This window comes from Panthera onca, chromosome E3, assembly GCF_046562875.1.
Source record: "Panthera onca isolate mPanOnc1 chromosome E3, mPanOnc1 haplotype 2, whole genome shotgun sequence".
Lineage (NCBI taxonomy): Eukaryota > Metazoa > Chordata > Mammalia > Carnivora > Felidae > Panthera > Panthera onca.
Genome location: NC_138354.1, coordinates 4,703,965 through 4,719,897, shown reverse-complemented (window position 1 = coordinate 4,719,897; position 15,933 = coordinate 4,703,965).

Sequence of the window (15,933 nt, the reverse complement as noted above, 5' to 3'; positions counted from 1 at the left end):
CACTAACCCGGGAGTCGGATACCTGTGGCGAAACGCACACGAATAGGATTTGATCCTGGTGAAAATGACTTCGAGGAAAAGAAATGGGGGAGAAAGGAAAGTTATCTGCACTTTGTAGAAAACCATCAAGGCATTAGATTGTCCTCAATGGCGTTTGCCTTGAAAGTACTTTCTAGAATGAAAATTCATCAGGGTGGATGTAATCCTGATTAAAATGTTTGTGTTCATAAGCACAGGGTCAGAGTGTCCACTGGGTTAGTGCACAAATGCCAGGAAGCCCTTCTCTGGGCGGAAGGTAAAACCTCCCTCCAGGTTAACCCAGGGTTCCAGCAAGCGGTAGCCCTCCCTGCTGCCAAGTCCCCATGCCCACGGTGGCCTGTCAGTGACCTCTTGAATAGGAGCCCGCGGCTGAAGCAGAGGGCATTCTGGGAATGCTCTCCAAGGTCCAGGGGAGTGTTCCCCTTGGGGAAAGAGCTCCAAGGGAGCCCCACCCTGACCTCCCTGGGATCCAGCCGCTTTAGGCTTCTCAGATGCTGGCCCAGGGACTGAGGCTATGGGCTTGGGGCCCTGAGACCCAGGGGCAGGGTTTTCCTGGGCCCGGCTATGCAGGGGGCTGGCTCGAGAAGACCCTGCCTCGTGGCTGCAGTGGTGGGGATGGCTGCGGGGGTGGGGGGCAGGGGGAGTCAGAGGGAGAAGTTGGGGGACGAAGTTTGGAAGCAACAGAAGTGCTCTCTACAACGTTTACAAAACCATCTGGGGGTCTGTATAGAGCATCGGCGATGCCCACGCCTGCGGGAAGGCGGACGGTGGAGGCGCCCGGCCCCTTCTGCCCCCAAGTGCTTCCTGCTCTTGACCACCACCTCCCCCCGCTCCCCGTGTGCAGCTGCTTAGATCCCGCACCTCTCTTTCCTCCCTGCTTCTCCTTTACTAACACAGCCTGCTACATTTTACGAATGTGTTGGTAAGTGAGAAACAAAAATTGAAAAATAAATTAAAATGAAGAAATGCATTGTCTCGTCTCTGTTTTCCCTGCCGGATTTTGCGTCTGGCCCCCGGTTTCATCTCTACAAAGCATTTTCCTGGTTGCTCTAGAGCAAGGGACGGCTTATTAAGTCCCATGCTCAGCGCCCTCACCCCAGACTCTTCTTTCCAACCTGAACCCCTTGGCCTCGGAGGAGCTGATTCCGTATAACCTTGCTGGGAGGGATGGGAGCCAGAGGACAGACGCTCGGGGAGGCCAGTTTTGGCGTCTCCTAAGGACAAGCTTTAAATCAATTCAGAAGTGGCCCGTCTCCCCTCCCTCCGCCTCTGTTTACAGTGAGTGATTTCCTCTGTCTTTACACCGACAGGCCCATTTCCCCGAGTAACCATTCGCTGAGGGGGTGGGGCATTAGATCTTTCAACTGGGGCTTTGACCCCTCCGGGGTGAAGGTCTGACTCATCCTGTCAGACGGCCCCCTCGACCAGCAGAGATGCTGAAGGCAAGGGATCTGCGGGTAAGAGGCATAAGCTAGGGCCTCAAACCCAACCGCGGCATCAGGGGCGATAGGTGACACCCCCAGGTCTCTGTCATCCGTGTTCTTTGGCGAGTAGAATCCACGTGGGGGGTGAGCGGATCTGTGTGAGGCAGGGAGAGGCCTGGGCGGATGTTGATTCTCTGCCTACCTGTCCTTGGGCGGATGGATCTACAGACGTGTGGGCTCTCGCCATCCTGGCTGGCTGGCTTCCCCCACAAGCGCCAGTGGCTCTCCCATCATCCACTGTCTCAGAGAAGGTGAAGTGTCCCCTAAGCCGACTCAGAAGACTTGTGGAAGCCCCGCTCCCTTCCTCACATTTGGACAACGCTGGAGCCCCAGGGGAAGGTGGAAGCTTCCTCGCCTCTGTGGGGCTTTGCCTGAGACCTCTCCTTCCACCCCCTTCCTGTGCTGCTCGCCCGCCACCGGCCTCCCCCGGCCCTCTCCTTGAGTGACCACTGGCACATACCTGCTCTTCTGCAGTGGCCTCTGGGGAACGGAAGACCGGGGCCCGCGTGGGAAGACAGGCCAAGCCTGTTGGTAGGCGGAGGCCATGTCTTGGGAGGGGCCTGGTCGGAGTGCAGGACAGGCAGGCCCCAGGTGTTGAGAGGCATTGCTGAAGAGCTCACAGCCCAGTAGGAGAGGGACACACACCTAAATGGTCACACATGGGGGGTGAGGGGACAGAGCAAGGGACTCCAACATGGGGAGCCAAGTGGCCTCCCAGAAGTCTTGCTGAATCAGCAGGCATTTGCCTGGAGGTGAGGCCTGGAGACACCAGAGGGGGAGGTGGTCAGGATGGAAGTCACACTGCGCGATAGATCAGAGCCAGAGGGGACCTGGTGTGATTAGGAACAGTGAGTCTGGGAATCGCTGGGAGGTAGGTGCTACGGGAGACAGGTGGTGGAATGAGAGAGAGAGCTTAGGGACTGGATTTTGTGGAATCCATTGGCCCCAGACTCCCAGATTCTTCCTGGGTACAGCCTTGACTTCTCCCCAGAACTTTCCAGCATCTCTGTCACCTCTACCTGACTTGTCCATTCCAACAGGCATCTAAGCCCAGCCAAATATACTCCTGGAGAGCCCCATGAGTCAGGCCCTGTCCCCCGGGAGGCCTGCCCACCCCAATCCCTGCCCTCATCACCCGGCTCTCCCCCACCTTGCTTTTGCCACCTAACCACAAGCCAGCCCAGTCCCCAGTCCTTGCTACCGCCCGCCTCCACCCCTACCAGCAGTCTGAGCAGCAGCGAAAGGAATAGACACCCTCCTCGACGCCCCAGGGGGACAGGAGCCATGGCGCCTGAGCCATCTCTCACCCCTGTACTTTTACCTAAAACAAATGTCATGCGCAGATCCTCGGTGGGGGCCATGGGCTGGCCTGGTCCGGAAGCTGCGCTGTCCACCCACCCGCCCTACCCAGAATTCCTAGGGCCCCTGGCTGCCATGCCCACTCCAGCGTCCCCACATCCTGAGCCCCTGTCTGTGGAGCTAGGAAGCCACCCTCAGCTCATCCCCATTCACAGCTCCCAGGGCTGCGTCCCACAGTTGGATTCCTGTGTCAGGAGTGGGGGGGGTCCCAGTTGCAAAGACACGTGATACGCCAGGGCCCAGGGCTGTATGTAGCAGGGAGGGAGGCTCATCTCCTCGGCCCTGGCAAGGGCTCCCCTCCACCTGCTACCTGTTATTTCTGCCATGTCCATTGGTTCTTTGACTTGAGTCAGTGGTCGCCATATTCACTTTAGCTGTGCCCTCACTCATTGTGGGAGACTGTTTTTCAGTGTTGAGATCACTCTTCTTCCCTTCTGTGCTGGCAACCAGGTAGGCCTAAGTCACTTGTGTTGAGAGACATGAAAGGAAAATGCAGAGACATGACCGTTAAGAAAAGAAATTTCTTGGGACACCTGGGTGGCTCCGTCGGTTAAGCCTCTGATTCTTGATTTCACCTCAGGTCATGATCTCACGGTTTGTGAAATTGAGCCCAGAGTTAGGCTCTGCGCTGACAGCATGGAGCCTGCTTGGGATTCTCTCTCTCCCTCTCTCTTTCTCTCTCTCTCTCTCTCTCTCTCTCTTTGCCCCTCCCCATTGTGCTGTCTCTCTCTCTCTCTCTCTCTCTCTCTCTCAAAATAAATAAACTTAAAAACAAAAAGAAATTTCTTAATGCATGGGAATCTTGTAAAGGGGTCCAGACTCAAGGCTGGCATATCAAGTGAAAAAACACAATGTGAATTTAAAAATAAATAAATAAATAAAATAAAACCTCACAAGATTATCAAGAATACGACTAGTTTTAATTTTTCATATAATGACCTTATCTGCAAGGGTTTGCAAAAGGTAGGGATCAGGTTGTTTCTGTGAGGGAGTCAGTAGAGGGCTCCCTGTCTCCTGTACTTTAGGGACTATTGCTAGACAGAGGGACCCTGGTGTGAAATCCTTCCTGTCCCTTTGTGATGTGTTAGTCACAATCACAACAGTACAGCAGGGTGTCATTTTGCGTTTTTAACAATTAGGTAAATATCTCTTTGGACTGACCCTTGGGCTATATCTGTGCTATATCAAGAGCTGGAAAGAGAATTCCAAGCCCAGAAATCCCTAAAATGGAAAATCTCCAGGGAATATGATAAAATCAAATGTATAAAACAGAACAGAGCCTGATGATGATTCTCGGTCTTTGCCTCCTTTGAGTCAGGCATCTTTTACGAAATAGTGATGTTCCTCCAGGGAGGACTTGGGGATTGGAATTCCGGCCACCAATTGCTATGTGACAACTTTCCTTGCCTGTAAGATGAGAGCCAGAGTGTCTATGGTTCTGAGCTATTGTGTGTCCAATACAATAGGCGAGATAATATGTGCAAACAGGCGCAGTGCATGTTAGCCCCCTGGAATATGTTGCATCTAAAGCAAGGAAGATTTGGGGCATCTGGGTGGCTCAGTCTGGCTTCAGCTCAGGTCATGATCTTATGGTTCACGAGTTCAAGCCCTGTGTCGGACTCTGTGCTGACAGCTCAGAGCCTGGAGTCTGTTTTGGATTCTGTGTCGTTCTCTCTCTCTCTTCCCCTCCCCTGCTCGCTCACTGTCTCTGTCTCTGTCTCTCAAAAATAAATAAACATTAAATGTTTTTTTTAAAAATAAAGCAAGGAAGATTTGAATGCAAGCTCTTCTCTGGTTGGACGTTCTGTGAGATAAGGCTTTCTAATATTTCAATGTTAAAAAATTTAGACATTGTAGAAATAAAGATTGTGAGTCCCCCAGATGGTAGAAGGGCCTAGTTATGCCCTTAGGATCCTTCCCTGCAGGTGGGATGTGGTAGGGTCCCAGCCAACTCCATCGCAGCCTATAACATTAGTCCCCACGTAGGCATCTCTCTCAGACCTGAGAACCCATTGGTCTCCGAGATTTGGAGCACCAACTACCTGGAGGCATTGAGACACAAACCCAGGAGCCCTTCTAGATGTCCCCTGCTTTTCCTAATGCCCTCTGCTTCAGTTAACTATTGTGCAATATTCCACCCCGAAACAGTGGCTAAAAACAAAAGATGCTTTGTTATTTCTCACAGTTCACAGGTTGCCTGGGCTCAGCTGGGTGGCTCTTCTGTTCTGTATGATGACATCTGATGGCCCAGGGGGGCTGAGGCACAGGTTCATCATGAGGCTGGTGGTTGATACTGGTGATCAGCTGGGAGCTCTGTGGGGCTGTCCCCTGGAGCACCTACACATAACCTCTCCATGTGACCTGGTGTCTCTCAGCAGAGGGTCTGGGTCCCAAGAGACCAGAGCTTGGGATCTACTAGGCTTCTTATTATGGAGCTTAGAAGTTGTGCAATGTTATTTATTGCAGATACCACTCATCAGACCAAGTCTCAATCCCCGCCCAGGTCAAGGGGAAGGAAATAGGTCCTGCCTCACCATGGGAAGGGCTGCAAACAATTTCCAGCCATCTTTTATCTCCCATACATTCGTTTAATTGTGCACCAAGTTTTGCTTTGAAATTAAGGCCCCGATTTTCATCCCAACTCCCTCCTGGCTTCTTCAGTATTCAAGAATCATTGATAGTTGTGCTAAAAGCAATAACCACAGGCCTCTGCTTCTCTGTGGGTATCTGGGGTCCTTGTCCCACGGCCGCTCCGGTGGGTCAGGCCACCCTTCTCACCTCTGTCTGCCACCCATGTGCTGGAACTGCTCATCCACTGATGGTTCCTTCTGGTTGTCTTTGTCCTTGTGGATGTTTATCCTTTCCCCCTCTTCAGGGGCATTCTGGGAGGGAAATGTTATAAATGCATGACGTCAGTTCCCTGTGTTCAATCGGACATACCTGCCTTCAGCTTCTGGCCCCTTCCAATCCAACTTCTCAAACATTGTTGTGACGATGGTCCTAAAATGCTAATCCAATGTTTCCCCCTCTGGTTAAGCCCAGTCTGTGGCCCCTGGACCAATGCTTTGTGACACATGTTTGCCATATGGACCTACAACATGTACTACCAATTACTTAGCAATTTTCTTTAAATCTGATCACTACGTATTTAAAGATTTTATTTTTAAGTAATCTATACACCCAATGTGGGGCTTGAACTCACAACCCCAAGATCAAGAGTTGCATTCTCTACCAACTGAGCCAGCTAGGAATCCCAAATCTGGTCACTTTTTAGCTGAAATAAATTTATTTTATTTTATTTTAAAATTTTGTTTGTTTATTTATTTAGGAGAGGCAGAGAGAAGGAGAGAGAGAATCCCAAGTAGGCTCCACACTGTCAGCACAGAGCCTGATGTGGGGCTTGAACTCACGAACTGTGAGATCATGACCTGAGCAGAAACCAAGAGTCGAAGGCATAACTGACTGAGCCACCCAGGTGCCCCAAAATAAATTTATTTTAAAGTGACTATTGATATCATTGGATTAATAGCTACTACATTCACTACTGTTTTCTATGTTTTGCCTTTGTTCTTTGAATCTTTTTTGTTTTCCACTCTTTTTCTGCACTCACTGGTGTTACTTAAGCATTTTGTGTTATTTCATTATTTCTCCTCTTTTGGTATATCAGATATACTTAAAAAAATTTTAATGGGTGCCCTGACTTTACAATATAGGCCCATCCAGGTCTATTTTCTTTTTTAACATATTTTTTAATGTTTATTTATTTTAGTGAGAGAGAGGCAGAGCACAAGCCATGGGATGGGGCAGAGAGACAGGGAGACACAGAATCTGAAGCAGGTGCTAGGCTCCAAGCTGTCAGCACAGCCCAGTGCAGGGCTTGAACTCACAAACGGTAAGATCATGAACTGAGCTGGCATCGGATGCTTAACTGATTGAGCCATTCAGGTGTCCCTCCTTTTGATACTTTCTTAGTTTCCACCTGTCTGCTGACATTACTCATCTGTTTTTTAATGTTGGCTACTTTTTCCATTATTGTCCTTAACATATTCACCATAGTTGTCTTAAATTTCTGTCCTGATTATTCTAATCTCTCTACTGTATTTGGATCTGCTTCTTCAAACTGTGCTTTTGTTTTGTAGTATGCCTTGTAATTTTGCTGTTGTTGTTGAGAAGTGAACATGATGTCCTAGGTAAAAGGAACTGAGTTAAGTAGGTCTTTGGTGTGAGGCTTTATGCTTAGCTGGCTAGGAGCCAGGCTTTTTTTACTGTTGCCATTGCTGTAGGGGTTAGAGGAGAAAATTTCCTCTGGTCTCCTTGTTTTGTCTTCCCTGTTGTCTTTGGATTTTTCTGGAGACTTCATTCATTTATTTATTTACTTATTTACTAAAAATTTTTTTTGAACATTTATTCATTTTTGAGAGATAGAGAGACAGATTGTGAGCAGGGGAGGGGCAGAAAGAGATGGAGACACAGAATCTGAAGCAGGCTCCAGGCTCTGAGCTGTTAGCACAGAGCCCGATGTGGGACTGGAACCCAAGGAACCAAACTGTGAGATCATGACCTGAACCTGATGCTCAACTGATTGAGCCACCCAGGCACCCCCTAGAAACTTCTTTTAATTTTTTTTAATGTTCATTTATTTTTGAGAGAGAGGGAGAGACAGAGCGTGAGCAGGGGAGGGGCAGAGAGACAGGGAGACACAGAATCCAAAGCAGGCTCCAGGCTCTGAGCTGTCAGCACAGAGCCTGACACGGGGCTCGAACTCACAAACCGTGAGATCATGACCTGAGCCTAAGTCGGACACTCAGCCGACTGAGCCACCCAGGTGCCCCCTAGAGACTTCTTCTAGAATAAGGTCTGAGACATGTGGGTTCTCCGTTGTGTTCCCAAGTTATCATAGAGAATCTCTACTGATGTGAAGGTGCGGTGTCAGGGAGAGGAAGTGTTCTATATCCTGACCATTAGGTCGCAGGCTTGTAGTGAACCTGTGCCTGCAGGCTGTGAACTTGACAAACCTCTCTCAGGTTCCCTCTCCTGGAATACAAAGGCTAGAGGAGGCTGGAGTTGGGTATTTTCCTCTTCCACTTGTTTGCTTAGGCTCTAGTAAAATAGTTTCCCTCAAGAGCAGACTCTGTTAAGAAGAACAGAGTGCAAGGCACCTGCATGGCTCTGTCAGTTAGGCACCTGACTTCGGCTCAGGCCATGATCTCACAGTCTGTGAGTTCAAGCCCCGCATTAGGCTCCGCGCTGATGGTACAGAACCTGCTTGGGATTCTGTCTCCTTCCCTCTCTCTCTGTCCCTTCTGTGCTCTCTCTCTCTCTCTGTCAGAAATGCCCCAAAAAACCCAAAACAAACAAACAACAACAACAACAAAACACGGCGCTCTGGATGTATTTCAAAACACCTCCACAGCTCCAGGTGGGTCAGCTCATTGAGAGTCCAACTCTTGATTTCGGCTCAGGTCATGATCCCAGGGTCGTGGGATCCAGCCCTGCCTCGGGTTCCTCGCTGAGCCTGGAGCCTGCTTGAGATTCTCTGTCTCCTGCCCCTCTCCCCCACTCCCTCTCTCTCTCTGAAAGAAAAAAAGTAAGACTAAATAAAATGAGAATAAGTAAGCCCTCCCGGACCGTGAGATCATGACTTGAGCTGAAGTCGGACGCTTAACCGACTGAGCTACCCAGGCGCCCCAAAGCTTATCTTCTAAGAGGACCACCACCCCCCCCCTTCCACCCCCATCCCCCGGGCGGAGGTTTTAAGCATCAGCTGAGCCCTCTTGAGCTTCTAACCATTGATCACGAAGAGTTTAAGTCTCCCTGTCCAGACGCTGGCTCCAGGGCCGTTTCTACTCCTGGAATCTGTGATTTTCTGTGTCTGCCGTCTGTCTCTCTGATTTTAGGGGCAGCAGTTTGAGCTTTGACCTTGATTCTCTGAAGGATCTGAGATGGGTCGTTGATTTCCACTTTTTTTCTTGTTGTGAGGACAGAGCAGTGGCCTGCAAGCCCCTTACAGGCTGGCCCGGAACCCGGAAGTGCGGGTAGTGTATTTTATTATTTTTTTTTTTTAATTTTTTTTTTAACGTTTATTTATTTTTGAGACAGAGAGAGACAGAGCATGAACAGGGGAGGGTCAGAGAGAGGGAGACACAGAATCTGAAACAGGCTCCAGGCTCTGAGCTGTCAGCACAGAGCCCGACGCGGGGCTCAAACTCACGGACCGTGAGATCATGACCTGAGCCGAAGTCGGACGCTTAACCGACGGAGCCACCCAGGCGCCCCTTTTTTTTTTTTTTTTTGCGGGTAGTGTATTTTAAAAAGATGAACACCGCAGGCTGAAAGCCGCGTCAATTTGACACCAGTGGAAAGCAGCCGTCAACATAAACAGTGCTGTCACCTTCAGGGGAGACCCCGGTGCCCGGCGGAAGCTCTGAACGCGAGGCCTGCTCTGTCCTTGTTGAAAGGGCGGCGAGCAAGTGCGGGATCCGTGTTGGAGGCCCGCAGCCCGCAGAGAGAACTTCTCGATGCCATCAGAGGACGCGGAGAAGCCGAAGCCGTGGGAAGAGCCACCAGGTAACAACTTCCCAGAACGGATGCGCAGTTACGGGAGGTCCTTCCCCAGCACCCCCTTAAACCACCTCTGTCCCGCGTGACCTACAGGAGCCATGTGAATCCCTTACCTCAGAGCAAAAGGCTTTTCACATTCTCTTTGGCCTTTTAAAAAAATCTTTGAGGCTTCTTTCTACCACATTCGGCCAGGCCCTGAAAGTTAACTTACCTTCCCAATTTACTCTCAACTTATCTTCGTGTTTTAGGAATACGTAAACGGTTAGTGGTGCAATAAATAAATATGTAAAGACAAATCAAATTTGAACAACGCCGTGTAACCTGTGCACTGATGGTTTCTGCCTCTTGCCCCAGCAGCGTGGCTTCAGAGGCTGCTGAGTGGCTCGGTCAGGGCAGGGGAGGGGAGGAACGGGTGGGTGTGGGCGTGGTGAGGGGAGGTTGTCCACTGCCTTGGGGAGCTGCTGAAGGAGCCCTGGACCCGAGGACAGTAACACCTTGGTTTGCATACACTGTTGCTTTGGCGGCCTTTCCTGTTACTCATGGCTGAACTCAATCTGGGACAGATTTCCCCAATCCCCCTGGAGAAGTAACTAATTTGTTTAAAAAGAGAGAGAGAGAGAGAGACAGACAGACAGAGCATGAGTGGGGGAGGGGCAGAGAGAGGGAGACAGAATCCGAAGCAGGCTCCAGGCTCCAAGCTGTCAGCACAGAGCCTGACGCAGGGCTCGAATTCACAGACTATGAGATCATGACCTGAGCCGAAGTTGGACGCCACCCAGGTGCCCCAGAAGTCACTCCCTTAAAAACACATAATAAATGCAAGAAATCAAGTGGTGTCTCTCAAATCATATAGACTTTGGCATTAAAACAGCTTCCGTGTCACTGTTACGCATCTGTGACAGTTTGGGTGCCTGGAAAGATGTAGTCATGAAATCCAGTTTACCAGCGGCCCTCCAAGGGGACGATGGCCTTGAGGAGGCTGTCAGCACCCCCTGTGATTGTCATGAGACTCGTTCTGTGTGTCAGCCTTCCTGTGGCTCACCAGCAGGGGCACAGGCATGCGGGTGCATTTGGAATTCTGTGAGGTCCACAGGTGCTTGGGGCAGGTGCCACCTCTGAACAGACCCACCTATATGCATGCCACTGCCTTCAGGGACTTGTCTGGGCAGAGTTCACTCCCACTGGGCTCTCAGGACATGCCCAAGTGTCTCCCCCTGCGGGAAGCCCTCCTGGGTTCCTCCTGGCAAGGAGCCTGGAACAGAGGGGTGCTGACCAAAGTTCCCACCCAACCCCCACATGCCCAGTGTGGGGAGAGAGCACAAGTGCCACCACTAAAAAGAACCAGAGCTGGACGACAGTTAAAGCAGTAAAACCAGCTTTTATTCAGGGCCCAATGCAATAGGGGAAAAGAGACCTCAGAATAGCACTGGACCAGAATCTGGTTTTAACAAGGAGGAGGGAAGACTTCACAGCCAAGGAGGGGCTAGGGGGAAGCTGGGGGCGGAAATTTATGAAGACGGAAGAAACATCAAGGGTGAGGACTCTGGCTAAACTGACGTGACCGGATTTTTCTAAAACTGGGTGACACAGACAGACACGGAAGCTGGAAGTCAGGGCCTGAGCTGAACTCCCACTAAAAGTTTGGTCAAGGAAAGCATCTGTCACCCCCCTCTGCCCTGTCTGTGGTCTAGACCCCACCCTTGCCTGTTCCTTTCTGCTGTGTTGCAGGGGCCTGGATTCAACCCTCTGCCCCTGTTAAGTGGACACTCTTGTCTTCTCTGCCTGCTCCCCCTTTCTGCCCTCCCGGCTGGCCTCAGCACTCTCTAGGTGGGAGGCTAGAATAGACTCAGAGGACCGACTGGGCAGGAGTGGCATCTGGGGTGGGGGTTGGATCTGGGGTGGGGAGGGGCTCCCTCTGGAAGGATGATGGGCAGAGTCCTTTATAGTTGGTGTCAAGGATCATCAAAGAACCAGGGAATGTTCCCAGACTGATGGGCTTCCTCCCACACAGCAGAAATCCCTATTTCCACGGCTGGACTCTATCACCTTGTGCTATGAACTAAATAAACATTTGTGTCCCCCACCTCAACACCACCCCCCACCCCCACCTCGACTCATATGTTGAAACCTAATGCCCAATGTGATGACATTAGGAGGCAGGGCCTTTGGGCGGTAACTAGGTCTTACGGGTGGGGCCCTAACAGGATTAGTGCCCTTATTTAAAAAAATTTTTTTCAATGTTTATTTATTTTTGAAGGGTGCCTGGGTGGCTCAGTTGGTTAAGCATCTGACTCTTGATTTTGGCTCAGGTCATGATCGCTCGGTTTGTGAGTTCAAGCCCCGCACTGAGCTCTGCACTGACAGTGCGGAGCCTGCTTGGAATTCTCTCTCTCCTCCTCTCTCTCAGAATAAATAAATAAACTTAAAAAAATATTTATTTTGAGAGAGAGAGGGACAGAGCACAAGTGGAGGAGGGGCGGAGAGAGAGGGAGACACAGAATCCAAAACAGGCTCCAGGCTCTGAGATGTCAGCACAGAGCCCGATGCGGGGCTTGAACCCACGAACCTCGAGGTCATGACCTGAGCCAAAGTCAGATGCTTAACTGACTGTGCCACCCAGGCGCCCCTGGATTAGTGCCCTTATAAAAGGGTCCTCAGAGACCTTCCTTGCCCCTTCCACTGAAGAAGGACACAGCCAGGGTACCAGCCATGAACCAGGAAGCAGGTTCTCACCAGACACTGACTCTGCCAACGCCTTGATCTTGAACTTCCAGCTCCCAGAACTGTGAGAAATAAATGTTGTTTCAGCCCCCTGGTCTGTCGTATCTTTGTTATAAGAGCTCAAGTAGACTAAGACACTGTGTGGACCCCTGCCGTGGCCCCGCATCCATCCTGGTAAGTCATGACCCACCTCCGCCTGCTGCCTTCGGTGGCTGCGCGCCTCCATGCAGGCCCTACCGAGGTATGAGTCTCCAGCCGCAGGACGGCCCCCATCCCCCCACTGGCCCCAAACTCCCCACCTCCTCTTGCTCGGGTCAGGTCTCGCCTGTCCCACTGCCTCCCGGCTTCTGGCCGCCTTCCAAGCTTGGCTGAAATGCCACCTGTCCCACCTCCACTTCCCCCAGCACCTGGCCCGTGGCTCGCAGGCTGCACCTCATAGTTGTGACTTGCTCTCCTCTTGCGCCTGGAGACTCTGTGTCCCTTACTTCTGTCCCGGAGACCAGTGCAGGTGGCATGGTTCCGGAGAAGCTCAAGCCGAGGGTAGCCCGACGTGTCTGGGAGGGGCTGCTGCTTCCCTGTGCCCAGCTCACCTCCACCAGCCCCTTCCCAGTGACGGCAGGTCAGCCGCTGGTTGGGCTGAGTGGGAACGTCCCATTTGGGTCTCTGCTACTCTGTTCTTGCTGCTTCCTACTCTTCCAGGGTGCAGGTGCACAGGCCTAGGCAGGCCTTACCCCGGGACGTACTGCCAGCCACCTCTCCCCTCTTTCCTTCCGGCTTTATAAGCAGCTGGGCGGAGGGTGGACCGGCCCCTGATGCAGGCCTGCTTGCTCTCCCGATCCCCGTACCTCTGCAGGCTGACTCACGCTGGCAGAGGCCTTTAGCGGAACTGGGTTCCTTCCTCGGAGGTTCCTTCTATTTCCCGTCAGCTGCCCCTCGCAGACAACTCGCAGGACTTGGGCACGTGTAGACCCCAGCCCATCTTGTCAAAAATGACACCAGGTCTCTCTCGGTTCCCAATTACCTCTGGTATGGAATAGTGACGCCTTGTTTACATTTATACTTGTTCGTGAGGGTTCTCTGTCGCTCCCAGGCAGGATTGCAATTCCGAGTTTTGAGAACCCCAGCAGTAAATGCAAATGGACCTAACTGGCATCTCCGCGTGGGTGGGGACAGCCCCTTAGCGGAGTCCGGGCACGCTTTAAGCTCTTGCTGGCCCCCACCCCTGCTCATCTCTCCCCGCTCAGCCCCGGCACCTCCCGTCAGCTTTCACGGCTCAATCCGAGGCCCTAACTCTTGGGGCCTGTTGAACCAGGGGCCCGAGTGAAGGCTCCGTCTCCTTGCCCTCCCCACCACCTAGACGGCCGGGCCTGAGTGCTTCAGAGAACAGGCATGAACCGGGCCCTGCACTCAGCCGTGTGCGGGAGTGTGAGGGAACACCCCATCAGGAATCCCCGCTGAGAATAACAGAAAAGCAGGGGTGGAAAAACCGTTGGCCTCAGAGCGGTGGTGCCATGGAGGACCCGAGAACCCACAGGAAGAGGCGGCCAGAGAAGGGCAGGGGCCGGGACTTGACCAGGACTGTGAGTTCATAAAACCCAAGCGGCTTTCAAACACCACTGTGCGATGGGGTAAAGGGGAGAGGAGGCAGGGAATCAAGACTGGAGCCTGCGGGTCTGGCTCTCCAGCACCCCTGTGGGGAGAGGCCCGCCTGGCAGGGGCCCCGCCCTAGGCCGTGCCCAGGTTCCGTGCCTACAGGCCCTGGGGCAGCCAGCTCCAGACCCCGGCAGCTCTGGGCTTAGGTGGCCGGAAGGGTCAGGGCCAGGTGACTTCAGGACATGAAGAGGCCCAAGCGTGACCTGTTTGGGACAGCCTAGCACTGCTCCTGAGTAGGCACAAAGATGACGCGGGGCCCAGAGGAGGGTCATCTGCAGAGGCGTGGCCAGTCTGAGGCGGCTGGCAAGGCCCCCCGAGCACCCAGTCTGGATCCAGTGGAGAGCTGAGCTGGAAGCAACCAGATCAGGCGGGGTCGTAAGAGCAGGGGGTTCTATTTATCTGACTATAAAGTAAGGCTCCCATCAAGGAGCTTAGCTTTTAGTCTCACAGAAGAGCGGGCGGTCTGCCTGAGCACACCTTGCTTCTGAAGCCACAGGTGTGGGGCAGAGGGGGAATACCCTGGGGGGAGCGTCCCAAGCCCAACTTTGACCTCAGACGCGCCGGCTGGGTGGGGGACTGTGGGGCCTTTGTGTGGCTGCACCACTTGGTGTCCTGGGCCGGACAGGCTTTGGGGGACTCTGCCCATCACAGGGCAGGAGGAAGGAGAGGCTCCTGGGGGTGGGGGGGAGACAGAGCCTCAGAGAGGGGAGGGAACAGAGAGGCCCCGGGGGGTGGGGGGGGGGGCAGCAGAAGAGACTCGGGCAGAGCCTGCTGAGTGGGGAGAGTCTGGTGGACTCCATGCCTTTGAAAATCTCTTCAGAGAAGGGAGGGGAAGAAATCAGGTCTTGGTTTAGGCCTCAGGTGAGGGGACAGGCCAAGAAAAGTTCTGAGCAGATGCTGAGGTGATACCCGTCCCTGCCTGACAAGGAGGGCGGGGGGGGGGGGGGGTCCTAAGGCAGGGATGGAGCTGTTGGGTCTGTTTTAGCCCCCCACTCTACCCCCATATGCTTTCTGCCCAGCTTTGGGCATCGAACTGTGGCTGCGGTCCCAGGGCCCCCCTTGCACCCCCACAGTACAAGTGGATTTGGCCAATGGGCAGTGCTGGTGGGAAGGGTGGAGTATTCTCCTGCCTCGTCACAGGTGCTGCTCCCACTGGGTGGCCTCATTTGCACTTTCTCCAGCTCTCCACGGGCCGGGGAGACACCATCCCTCCCTGCCACCCCCCCCCACCCCCCCCCCCCCCCGCCATGTAGGTCCAGGTGCCAGTCTCTGGGCCTCCATTCCCGCTGCTTCTCTTTCCCCGGCCTCCACTGCTCCTGCTCCTTAACCTACATTCAGAGCCTCTCATTGGGACCACCTGGGGGGGGGGGAGAGTCTACGCTGGGGGTCCAGGGCTCCAAAGGACCAGACGGGAGGTGCCGTGTAGAAGCAGGGGCTGCTGTCACTTCTCAGGGCCCCCTAACAGGTGCCCTGTAAGCCACAGCCTGTGCGTTGGGAGAACTTCTGATTTTTTCCATCTTCTTACAAGAGACTTCCCGTTTTTAAGTGTTATATTAATTTGAAAACATTTTTAAGCCACCAGGAGCTAAAGCCAGTCATGATGAGGAGTTAGGGTGGGCAGCTGGTGCTCTGGGCTCCAGAAGGCAAGAGTTGGGGTTGGGGGGCTGCACCCCTCCCCTCTTCAGGACCCAGGTTTGAGTCCTCTGTAAGCCTGACAAGCTCACCAGCCAGGGGCTGAGGTTTTGGAGGGGAGAAGCTGGTGTTTCAGACAGGTTTGAACCTGCCCGAAGCCCAGTTAGGTTGCTGCTCTGTCTGGTGGGTCCCAGGCTGGGGAACCGCTACAGAAAATATAAGAATAATGGTACCTGTGGGGTGGGAGGTAGGGAAGGAGCCGGGCCACACCATTCCTGACTGGGGGTGTGGAGCCAGGCTGAAAAGGGCCTGGACCTCTGTGGGCACAAGAGCTCCGACCCCAGCCTCGCCCCTGGGGGTGGATGCAGACAGGTTTTGGGGAGGACTGCAGGTGGACCCTGAGTCCAGCGGCCTCACCTTCTCACAGCTCCTACGGCCACCTATTGTTTGTACCTCCCTCTGCTTGGTAGACCCTTCCGTGCTC